We start from the raw sequence: 13290 nt of genomic DNA on the forward strand, positions 1-13290 counted from the left end.
AACAAGCTCCTATAGCGGACCTCGAGGCAATGGTCTCGGAAAAAACAATGGGAATATATAAGGTGGCGGTGAAATCGGGAAACCTAAAGGGCACGGTTGCCAGGCATGCCAAAGAATCGGCAGCAGACTTGTGCGCAGCGGCGATCGTGCTGGCGCTTAAGGCGCAGAACCCCAGAGCTGAATCAATTGATAGTCAGCTCCAGGAGCTCCGAAAGCAAATACGCGCCCTAAGGGTGGAAAATGAGCATCTGAGGAAGACGGTCCAAAAATTACAGATGCCCAAGAGCAAGGCCACAGCTGCCTGGTACAACGCAAACCAAGAGGAGGAAACGAAAGACACAAAAACGCTCCGGAGAAGTTAAAGGACTACCAGGAAGGAGAAATGGACCGCCGAAAACCCACTTTCACTTGAGAGTGGGGAAGCCTCAGGGGCCACATACGAAGTGGCCCCGGAAACTCCGCTTCCACGGACAAGTGGGGGATTCTCGCCGACCCAAAGGGAGGAAATAATGGAAAAGATGGAAGTGGTGGAGGAAACACCCATCTTCAGGAAAGAGGATTTCCCACCTCTAGGATCAAATAAGAGCAGAAGGAGGTGGGAGGCGCCAAAGGAGGTGAAATTGCCGGAGAAACAGAGCAAAATACCGATTGCTCACAGACCTCAGGCAAAGGAGGACAGCGACAACGAGGAAAGAAGGAGACAAGAAAATCTCATAGCCCTCATAGAGGGAGTAATAACTAGAGAAATGGACAAGCGCCTGGGGAACACAGTCCCCATCTATGCGCAGAAGAAAGAGGAGGAAAGAAAAAAAAGAATGGAACAGGAGAGGGCCAGGCGACAAACCCTGAAAGAGGGGAAAGTGGCAGCCAAGACACCATCCCCTGCAGAAAACACGAAAGGGGCGAAAGAGTCAAAACAAAAGGCCAAACCCATCATCAAGTCTGTAACGACCCTCAACCCCCCGGCCAGGCTGGCCAAGGTAAGGAATGGAACGGCACTGGTTGTCCCTAAAAACAACAAGGGACAATAACAGAAAGCACCCAGACAGGATACCGAAGCACCTCGAGAAGACCAGAAATGGACAGAGGTAGTGAAGAAAAAGGGAAAGGGAAAGAAAAGTCAAAACCCCAATCCTAACGAGAAGGAAACACCGCTCAAGCCGCCGCCAACACCAACACCCAGGCAGCAACTCCCCCGAAAAAGGAGAGAGCCCAAAACGGCGGCGATCACAGTAACGTGCCCTCCCGGTCAGTACGAAAGCGTAATGCGGGAGGCGCGTCAAAAGATAGACCTCGAGGATATTGGCATCAAAGAGGGTGTCAATATCAAAAGGGCAATCACAGGAGCCCTTATGTATAAGGTGCCGGGGGCAAGAAGCCAGGAACTAGCCGACAGTCTGGCAAGGAGACTGAAGGCAGCCCTAGCGGGCAGAGAGGGGGTCAGGGTACAGCGCCCTACTAAGTCGGCGGAAATCCGAATAAAAGGATTAGATGACTCGGTGACCCCCGCTGACGTGAAGAACGCAATAGCCAATGAAGGAGGCTGCGAATGGGAGGAGGTGAATGTGGGCAACATTAAGAAGACCCCCAACGGTATGGGAATAGTCTGGGTTCGTTGCCCAATCCCAGCGGCTAACACCTTGGCCAAAAAAGGCCAAATAAAGATAGGCTGGGCACGAACCCGTATAGAGTTGTTGAAGGCGCGCCCCCTCCAATGCTACAAATGCTTGGAGGGGGGACACGTTAGGGCCTGATGCCCTAATAAGATAGACCGCAGCGATACTTGTTATCGCTGTGGTCAGGCGGGGCACATGGCCCAAAATTGTGACGCACCGGCGCACTGCGCAGTCTGCAGTAGCAAAAACCTCCCTGCCAATCACCGGACGGGAGGTAAGGCATGCGCGCCGGTGCAAAAGGGCAAAAAAGGAATTCCCCTCAGCAGGCTGACAAGGTCAGGAGAGGAGAAAACCTAAGGGGCTCAGAGGAGCCCCCCAAAGAACAGAGGGTTCTTAGAAGCACCAGAAGGACAAGGACGGACACTAATGCAATGGAGATAGCTTCAGAGCATGAGGAAGAAAAAGTGGTTCGGGATGGCTTGGACTAAAATAATCCAGGCCAACCTGAACCACGCGAAGGACGCCCAGGATCTCTTCGTCCACACTATGGCGGAGAGATCCTGTGGCCTAGGAATTGTCGCGGAGCCCTACAAGGTGCCAAATAGGCCCAATTGGGTACAAAGCACCGAGGGCACCGCGGCAATAGTGAGAAGAAATATGCCCGACTCCCCTCCCCTAAACCTCATCAAGGCGGGGAGGGGATTCGTGGCGGCTTCCTGGAGGCATTGTTGTGATAGGAGTCTATCTCCCGCCGAGCCTAAAAAATAATGAATTCGGCGGGAGACTGGATATCCTAGAACGAGAGATCGCCAGACACCACCCCAAACCGGTAATGGTCGTCGTTATGTAATGGTAGTCCGGTAACCGGTAATGGTAGTCGTTTATAGAGATTTGATTTGAAATTCATACTAGCCCGTACAATGAAAAATAATTGCTCGTAATTCCAGAGTACCAATTTGTTAATGACTCAGAAAAATAACATGGCGGCCTGCTCTCAAAAAACTTTCGATGGGTAGAATAAATAATTGAAATAAGAGTTGTGAAAATTGTATAAATTAAAAACCTCCAATTTTTCTTTAGTAAAATTTCGAATGATAATTATGATAAAAAATGTTATTTTTCTGAGTCATTAACAAATTGGTACTCTGGAATTACGAGCAATTATTTTTCATTGTACGGGCTAGTATGAATTTCAAATCAAATCTCTATAAACGACTATTATATTTTGTGCACTAAGAATAACATATCGCACTTATTTTCTAGAATCAAATTGTAATCAGTTTTACTTATATGTATGTATATTCAATGTGAACTTGCACCTTGAATAAAATATCACAGTTACTTTTCATGGTAATATATTATTACTAAATTTAGATAATATACACTTTACGTATGTTCACTTTGAACTGGCACCTTGAATAACATATCAGTTACTTTTCGTGATAATTTATTATTAGATCGTTTAAATTTTGAAAGGTTTAAATTTTTGAGTACCTTCTTTTGAACATGGCCTGACCTTTTCATTTTTATGATTTTTTTAGGATATCACTTACTTTTTAAATGTACAGATATATAGAGCAGCTTTCTAGTAATTCAAGTATCACAAATATATGTATTTTTGATTCTTATCACATAACTTTGTATAAGTAACAATTTATGCAATACAGTTCAAAATAATTGAAATATATGGTATATATGTACATATATAAAATATATAATTATATTATAGTATACATATATATTTTATTTAATCATATATGTAAATGTTTGTATAATTGTAATAACGATACATTGCACATTTATTTCAATTGCAACAGAATGAATTTATATTCTTGTATGAATATTGAAAATAAAGAATGGGCCCCTCCATCGCCCATTCTTGTGAGAACGCAACCATATATTTTTCTTCGTCTCTCCGATTTTAACACGACATACATATTTCTGTCGGATAATTTTTTTCTTGATGATACTTTTTGAAATGTCATGAAGCCTAGGTCAAATTAGAAACTTATTGCACTCGTTTTAATGCAGCGCTTACAGCAGCTTTTATAAAGCGCCAGAGCAGCCGATATTTTATTTTGGCGCTTACGGCAACTTTTATACAGCGCTAGAACAGTTGATGTTTTAATGTAGCGTTTACGGCAGCCTTTATACAGCGCCATTATTTAATCTGTTCTAAGAACAATATGTATGCCCCTTGTGCTCCTTTGGGCCATTTTTTCTTGAACACTTCCATATCATTAGAGTAATACCATTCCGATTTTGTGTCAGCTCTCAACATACACGTGTAGTGACCACGATTCATTTCTTCACCTTCGTGAAATATAGCGCTTATTAGCTTGTACTTTTTTTATTAATCGTGATATTACTCGTCGGCACGGCGGTAATCCGATTGTTGATAATTTTTTTAGAAGCACCGTTTACAAAAGTATATAAATTGAGCTGTATTACTACGACGGATAAAGTTGATTCGATTACGGTTTTCTTTTTCAACACGGTGCCCTTACATTCGTTACAATTGCCGTTTATCGTTTCCCATTTAGAAAATTCTACATTAATCAAACTTTGTAGAGTGACACTTTTTTCCTTTTTAATGTCGAATGTATAGGTAATATTAACAAACTACTGCTTTCCAGCTTAGTTACATTGTAATTACATTTGACATTCGAGCAACATGTTACGTTTTAATACATCATTGATGTCGGAATACGTCGACATTAGAGCCGTAAAAAATTCCGAAACATCTTGTTGTGTTCGTTCTTCGAAGCGTTTTCCGACAGATCTTCTAACCGCTTGAATGTTGCAATATTTACGTTCACCATACGCGCAGATAGCATCAATCAATGCATTCGATGCTTTACTTTCCAGTATTTGTTGCCTAATACGTACGCAATGAAACGCACATTGTAATATTACATTAGCGTAACACGAAACAGCATCGTTATTACAAAGGCCATATATTTTCCATGTAACTATACTTTCTGGTTCCTCACAATCATAATTCTGCATATCATCAATGATATTAGGGATATTCCATCGACGATCGTACATTTTCACAACCTTTTTCTCGGACGGATTGATTTGTGGCAGTTCAGATTTGAATATAGATCTCAGTCGATTATATTCTACAATGGCTCTCGAGTTTGCTTTAACTGATGCTGGATTGAAATTTATCAAATGTAGGCCTTCCAATTTACTTTCTCGTGACAAACCTACATAGGCTTGACCATCACTGAATACAGTCGTTACTAAATCCATCATTGCATTGTTACATGTAATTCCTTCGATTATAAATAATTCGACATTCTTTAATTTGTCTCTCAAAGTTTTCAAGACCATGTCTGACAATTGCGTATATTTTGGTGTAGATTCATGACTAACCGGTAGTTGAAACATTCTATGGATTGTCAAGCCATCGATATTGAATGCTGCGATACCCGTGGGAGCAGATATGGCAGTCGTTTTTTCCAAATTTATTCTGATCCAATGTTTAATCGTTTTCAATTAGAAAACTTTTCCCTGCACCACCCTCGCCACTTACGTACAGTCGCAGAATCTGATTTTTATCTTGTAAAACTTTGCATACTCCATCAAAGACTCTTTTCTGGTCTTTGTTCAATTGCGACATCATTTGCGATAAATCAATCGGGTCGTCAATCTTACCAAAATCTTCCAGATCTTTCATCACGTCGTCAGCTTCTATCGGATTACAATCCAGTTCATCGTCATCGGATTTGTCTCTGTCTGCTGTTTTCAGATCATTTTCGCGCTTCTCGATTAATTCAGCAACGTTCTCAAAAGCTTTCTGTATTTCTTCGAGCCTTTCGTGATATTTCATTGCCTTCGTTAAAACAGACTCTGAATTCTTAAAGGCATCCGTGTAAGTCTCGAATGTACCTTTGAGTTCACTCAAATCTCTCCATGGTTTGAACAGAAGAAGCAGCGAGTAAAAGTATTTTTCGGGCTCAGTTTTTATATTAAATCGATAATGGTTAATTAAATAACCCTTTTTTCGTTTTTTTAAAAATAAACCCGATGCCAGTTTGTAACACTTGACTTCGTCATTATTTGACATCTGTTTCGTAATTTCCCAGAATCTGGCAAAATCGTACAAATTCAATGATTCTAATTCCTGAGGTCTATTTGGATAGTAATCATCGATGAGTGACGAACAGTAAACATTCGTAGAATTTTCATCGAGAGCTTAAATTTCATTAAATGTTTTAACTTTTCTATTTCTCACCTCATTAACATCGATCCATTTGACCATGGTATCATTATCCGTACCGTACAAGGGATTCCCTAATAGTGTATCCGCAGCTTCTAAAGCACCGCATTCTCTGTTATTTAATGAATGCATTGCAAAATTCCACAGTTTCGATGCCAAGGACTTATTCGAATCTATCACTTCAAAGTCTGTATTGCATTTTTCCGACTTTGTCGTGTATTTTGTTAAATATGAGTTTAAAAACTCTGATTTTTCTCTAATAAATTGTATGTCCATATTTCCCTCCCAGGCTAATTTATAGCCGGATTATAATCATTTATAAACCTTTCCGACTCCTTGCGAGGAAGATCGTACAATCTGCTCTTACTGCGTAAATTTTTTCTACCGACTATCAAAGTGATAACGTCTCTTAAAACGAAATTCTCAGTAACTGGCCGAGGAAAATCGAACCGACACTTTCTGTATATATTAGTTTCCGTTTTTTACATTTATTTTATTTACATACTTTTAGATATTTATTTTTACATACTTTTAGAATTTATATTTACATTCTTTTAGAAAGCATATTTTCTCTCTCTCAAATCACTCGCATACAATTATGAACAAGCAATTTGAAAGAGAGAGAGAGAGAAAGAGAGAGAGAGAGAGTGTCAGAAGCACGGTCGTATACACACCGTGGTCAGAAGACAGGACAGCATGAGAGAGACGAAGATAATATGACTGTCTGTCCTTGTCTAACTGCACGATTGCAGCTCCATCTATCGCGACATCGCGCAACTAATTTTCTGCTCTGTATTATTCCCAAATGTCATTTCGCACATACACATGTGAATGAAATATTCCAACACCAAGATCTTTTTTATTAGACTTCTAAACTTATTTCTGCAAGCTTACTAATATTCCTTTATGCAATCTTTCGGACGAAGCGGTCTTATTTTGTACGTATAAATTGTAAAACTTTTATACAAGCAAATATTGTTATGACGTGACGCGAGAAGCTAGAAAAAAAACTCGTATTTAAAAATTTTTTGTCTTTTTATCACAAATTGAGACAGCTGCGTACTTTATTATTGTATTAACTTTAATCGTGGAAAAGCATTTGTTATTCTATTAACGCAATAAAAACTTCTTGGTGTTGGAAAAATATAAGTTCGGCTGGTAAAAGTAGACCTCCGGCATCCCCTTAATAATGCACTGATCCTGAGAATGGTCTCATTGAGGGAAACACCGTGAAAACAAAATGTGCGAACAAACACACTCGATGCGCATCAATCAAGATGGCCACCAATCCTTTCTCTCGACTCGACATGACTCGACTCGACAAAGGAGAGCCCTCGAGCGCGAGAAGAAGCGCTAACAGCGCTACTCGTTGAGAGATTCAGGAAACAAAAGTAGAGGTGCTCATGCGCTCTGTAAAGCTGCCGGTTCTAATTTGCAACGACTGGCATTATTTCTTAACAGGCTTTGTTTGCCTTTTGATGCGCTTTTTTATAAGTGTCTTCAAAATAATAATTATTTAAATTAGTATTAATTAAAATTAAAGTAACAACTAAATATATAAATATATAAGTCAATTAAAATTTGATTAAAGAAGTGAAAAATAAATACGTAGTTGTATTTTTAATTAAAAAGTAAATTATCTTAATAAATAATATAGATATGACTATTACTTATGTAATATAATTGCTATACATATATAAATATATACAATAGATTTATAAAATATATATTTGTTACACAAATACACAATATAGTGTGCGTGCGTGCGTGCGTGCGTGTGAGACAATTTATATGTATACTTTACCATAAGTATCTAAACTACTCGCTCTATAAAGCATCCAATCTGTCGTAGGAAGATGTTTCTTCTTTATTAGATCTATTATGACATGTTGTACAGTGCCTTCAGGTGGCCAATAACATTGTGAATTTTTATACCATGTATTCGGAACAGCTTCTACTGTTTCTTCATCATCAAATTTTACAACGAGCCAGGTCATCTTGTCATTATATTGTTGTTGAATATTTTGTAACAAAAGAAACATAAATTTACAGAAGATAAAATATCAAGTTTATAAGATTCAGCTAATCTCATACTTTGAATTATTTGTAATACAAAAAACAATTTTTATGATTAATAATATTTATATATTATATGAAGAAAAGAATATTATAAATTTTGACAATAAAAATTATACATTTTTTAATAAATTCAATTAACAGTAATTTACATATGTAACAATGGAAATGAAACAAGCTTGTTTTTGTAAGGTAACACTACTAATTTTCTTTTGACGAAGTCAATATTTCATACTTCAAGTGAGTTATTTTCTTTCTTTATATATTGAACATTAAATAAAGATGATAAATACGGTTTTGAGTAAAAATTATCATGCTTATTATACAGGATAAGTCATTTTAGTCTATGGACCCGAATATATTCCAAATTACGGTATCTACAAAAAAATGGTTTAGATAAAAGTTGACCAGGACAGAGGGGGTCATTCAATTGTACCATTGGTTTTGACCTTGAAGTCAATTTTGAAGGTTATTTCAAGGTCACGATGGTTTTTTTAAATGGGATACCCTATTTTTGACTGCGGATTTCAAAAAAGCGGAAAATTTTACATCAAATTTGTCTTATAAAAAAATTGTTTTTGCGACCTTGGAAAGATCAAAAATAAAGGTGAAATGCATGAAAAACGATCTGGTGTACTTTTTCTGAAATGACGTGGTTTTCTGGGTAACACAAATGTGCTTAATGCTTAAACAAAGTCAATGAATTGTAAAAGTGTAAATCACTTTGACTAGCTTGACCTTGAGGTCAATTTTCAAGGTTGTTTAAGGCTCATAACGCATTTTTTTATTAGTAAACCCTATTTTTGATCGCAGAACCCGTTTCTTAACAATGGACTCTTAAACAATGGCACTTTTTACATGAGCATAGAGATGTTTTAGTTTTTTGACCTGACCTTTTGAAGGTCATATTAAGGTCAAAAACACTTTCATCTTACTTTTAGCGTTACCCGGAAACATCGACGTGGACGTAGTAAGTTCTGTTTCCTTTAGGGTGCTTGATTATCGTGAATCCCCTTGCCTCTCACGTCGGGGTGCTTGATTATCGTGAGTCCCTTTGCCTCTCACGTCGGGGTGCTTGATTATCGTGGGTCCCCTTGCCTCTCACGTCGGGGTGCTTGATTATCGTGAGTCCCCTTGCCTCTCACGTCGGGGTGCTTGGTTATCGTGAGTCCCCTTGCCTCTCACTGACACTGTAATTTAAATGAATTACCCACGGAGTAATTGTTCAAAATTACCTCTGTTGGCTTCGAGGCATAACTGCAATCTGTTTTGAAAACTATCCACAGTTCTAAGCAGGGTAGCTCTAGGAATGGCTGCACAAGCTCTACGAATGCGGTCCATAAAATCATCTCTTGTGGTTGGTCGTTCAGCAAAAACAACATTTTTCAAGTATCCCCATAAAAAGAAATCAGGCGACGTCAGATCTGGTGAGCAAGGAGGCCATTCAACTGGACCCCTTCGTCCAATCCATCTGTCATTGTAACTGGCATTTAAAAAGGCACGTACAATGAGTGCATAATGCGGTGCAGCACCATCTTGTTGAAGTCACATTCTTGCTCTTGTTGCTAAGTCAACATCTTCTAATAAGCCTGGTAAGTGATCTCTTAGCAACGATAAGTAACTGTGTCTATCAACGTTCTCTTTAAAAAATAAGGTCCAATCAAATAACCATTTACAATGCCGCACCACACCATAATTACTAACATGCCATTACATTATATGTAATATAACATGCCTTGTAATGCATCAGTTACATTGTTAAGTAGGAAATTATAACATCAATGTTATTTTATTGTTACTTAGTGTTGATTAGTGAGTAATACCTCTTACTATATTAATTATTTTACTTTTTTCAATTACTCATGTCATTGTAAAATTGTGTGCAATAACCTTTATATGCACTCAGTGCGCACTAGTGCATACAACTGAATTCGCTATTACATACTTAAAGGCACGATATTGTATTATGTATGTATATTATATGTATGTTATGTATAGGTATGTATTCTGCATCATAAGATAAAAATCTTATAATATTTTGTTATTAAATCAATTAATCAAATGTACATTAATTTGGACTCTGTATTTAAATTCGGACTTAAGACGATCTTATGTTTAAGATCGTCTTTAGGCCCATAGCACACGGTTTCCATAAAACATAGCCATAATACATAACATAAGCTCAAGAACCAATTAGATAGTCGTTTTAGATTTAATATGTTAATAAAACGGAAAAAAATTTATTCAGGCCTAACGTAAACATAAGATTCTTTAATGTTATTTATAGATTGAATTGCAACGATTGTGACGCCACATATGTCGGACAGACAAAAAGACAGTTAGGAACGAGACTTAAAGAACATAAAAATAATATTAAATTAGACTCTGCTAAACATTCGGTTGTCACATTCTAAACGAACAACATACATTTGACTGGGACAACACTAAAATTATGGATCATGAAAAGAATTACCATAAAAGGCTAATATCTGAAATGATCCACATTAAAGAACAGAAAAATGGAATTAATTTAAATAAAGACACCGAATTGTTAGACAGTAGTTATTTCGACATACTCAAAAAACTTTGCTGAATCATAGTTTAGAAAAAACATTGGCAATAAATAAATACATCACGCTCTCTACTTTGACATTTGTTATTCAGACTTCGCAACACACACTTGAAATATCGGGAAGAAGGACTTGTTAAAACGATAATGTAAGTTGAAAGATTTTTTAATTTTCTCTGACATTGATTTAATTCGCGTAATATTTCCGCAGCATGATTAAATGTCGTATAACTTGGCATCTCAGACCAATCGTCTTGCACATCTATTGGTCAACAGCGAAGAATCGTTTTAATTTTATATTTTAACATTTAACTAACTTTGTATTTTTAACATTTAACTTTGTATTTTAATATTTAACTTTTATGTATTGAAAAAGACTGTAGTGCAGTCGAAACGTTTACGATTTATATTGTTTCTGTAACGGAATGATAATTTAATTATTTAACTATTAATAAATTTTTACATCTTATTTATTTGCTCGTTCAGTTGGCCTACTATATTTGGTTTGTTTAATTTTGTTAATTTATACGAGCTTTTCATTAATTAATTTGAATACATTCATTTACAAAATCTTTAAAAAAATCATTAGCAGATTTTGGTTTTTCCGAACCATGAAATAAAGCAACTAAAAATATGTGGTTTATAAGAACTTTTATTGATTTGATTGAGCATAAAATAGGCCAAAACAAACTATTCGAACTTTTGCTTAACAGTAAACCATCAGTATTGACAGCTAATAAAAACTCTTCACCTCGTTCTAAGTTGATTTTATGATTTATACAAAATAAATTTATCGTTTTTTCTATACCAAAATAAAAATATGTCTCGGAACCTAAAGGTGTTACAATTATTTTACTAGGTGTTTTTAGTACTGTTCTTGCATCTTTTGAAATATTGCTACATCCCGGTATTTCTCGTATTATAGGAAGTAAATTTCCTAACGCCGATAACGTTATATTATCTTTTACAGCCCATACAGCTAATTTTGAGGTTAACGATATATTATTTTCATTATTATTGCACTCAATATTATTCGGTAATTTTTCGACATCATTATTAAGGGGATGCCGGAGCGTTGGCCGAGCTCCGACGGGTTAGCGCCCTCATTTGAGAGGAACTAAAATTGTCGGTAATTATCGACAATTTTAGTTCCGCTATTATCGACAGTAATATATATATATGTCAAAAAGCCATTTTAGTGTGTCCAACATATTGAAATCAGACAACATAATATATTTTTACTGTCAAATTATCTCGCACACGCATCTAAGCGTGTCAATGACAATAAAACATACATATATAAATGTGTCTCTTTATGACATAGTTGAACACAATTTTAATATTGCTCTTTTATATATTTTGATGATATATGCATATTTTCATGTATTTTTCAAAGGAAATATACAATCTACCATATATATATATATATATACAAGGTGGTTCAAAAGTCCGGCAACGGTCAATTATGTTCAAGAAATAGTGGTCTTATAAATAAAATATAAAAATTGCAGGGTTCAACCCGGGAAAAATTTTTTATACATAATTATATCTAAATAATTATATAATTATACATAACTATATGTAAAATATGTTCATTTTATATATAATTAAATTTATTTATATATAAATTATGAAGTTCATGTATAATCTCATGTCAAGTTATATATGAAACATTATATATATTAAATGATAATCCTTAAGAGTCGCCAGTAATAAATAATGAAAATCTCTCCTCTAATTTTAAAGTCGACCAGACTGGCAATAATTTATTTAAAAAATTATTAGTTAAATTACAACGTTTCGGCTGTCATTGCAGCCCTTTTCAAGTAATCTATGAACAATTATATACATATAAATATACTCTTAATGCGCTTAATCATACAAATAATTATAAATTTACAAAAATATATATGTTTACATACCAGATTAATACAATAAATCAAATTTACAGCAAACCCCCGACAAAATTAACCATTGTTTTGATGAACAATGTATAACTGACAGATGCGTTATAAAATTAGTGTGATTACAAGCCTCGTGGACAGGGCTATTTTACTCGCGGACCCTATGTTTCACGAAAAAAACATCATCTTAGTCAAACGAATTCTTCGTAACAACTGTTACCCGTCAACAGTCATAAACAAAATTATTAACAGGAGACTTAGGGCGATTAAATTTGGCGGTAATTTTGGTGCGTCTAATCGAGATAAATTTGATACACGAAATGCTATAGTGTTGCCGTATATTAGAGATTTGAGCAAAAATATTACTCGTTGCATAAACAAAAATGGAATCGGTGTATTATATACCGTTCCTAAAAAATTAGACACATTGATAAAAAGAGGAAAAGATAGTATTGACAACTTAAAAAGAACCGATGTCGTTTATAAGATCGAATGTGCGAATTGTGACTCTACATATATTGGACAAACAAAGCGACATTTAGAAACACGTATTAAGGAACATAAAAATAACATCAAAAAAGACACGACATCACACTCAGTTGTTAGTTTGCATCGGACTTGCAACGATCATGAGTTCCGCTGGGATTCTCCTGTGATTCTGCATCAAGAAAAACAAACAAGAAAAAGAGAAATAGCAGAAATGTTCTATATAAAATACCAAAGAAAGAGCATTAATTTACAAAAAGATACGGAGAATTTCAGTGGGATTTATGATCGCGTTCTTGAAGCTATTTAATATATTATATTGTCATATGTTACATATTTATTTATTTATTTATTTATTTATTTGACTTTGTATTGACGTTTTAAAAATTGCGAAAGACACAGTACTCTGGT

The sequence above is a fragment of the Nylanderia fulva genome, unplaced genomic scaffold (genome assembly GCF_048542155.1).
Source record: "Nylanderia fulva isolate GAGA-0341 unplaced genomic scaffold, ASM4854215v1 Scaffold359, whole genome shotgun sequence".
Taxonomy (NCBI): domain Eukaryota; kingdom Metazoa; phylum Arthropoda; class Insecta; order Hymenoptera; family Formicidae; genus Nylanderia; species Nylanderia fulva.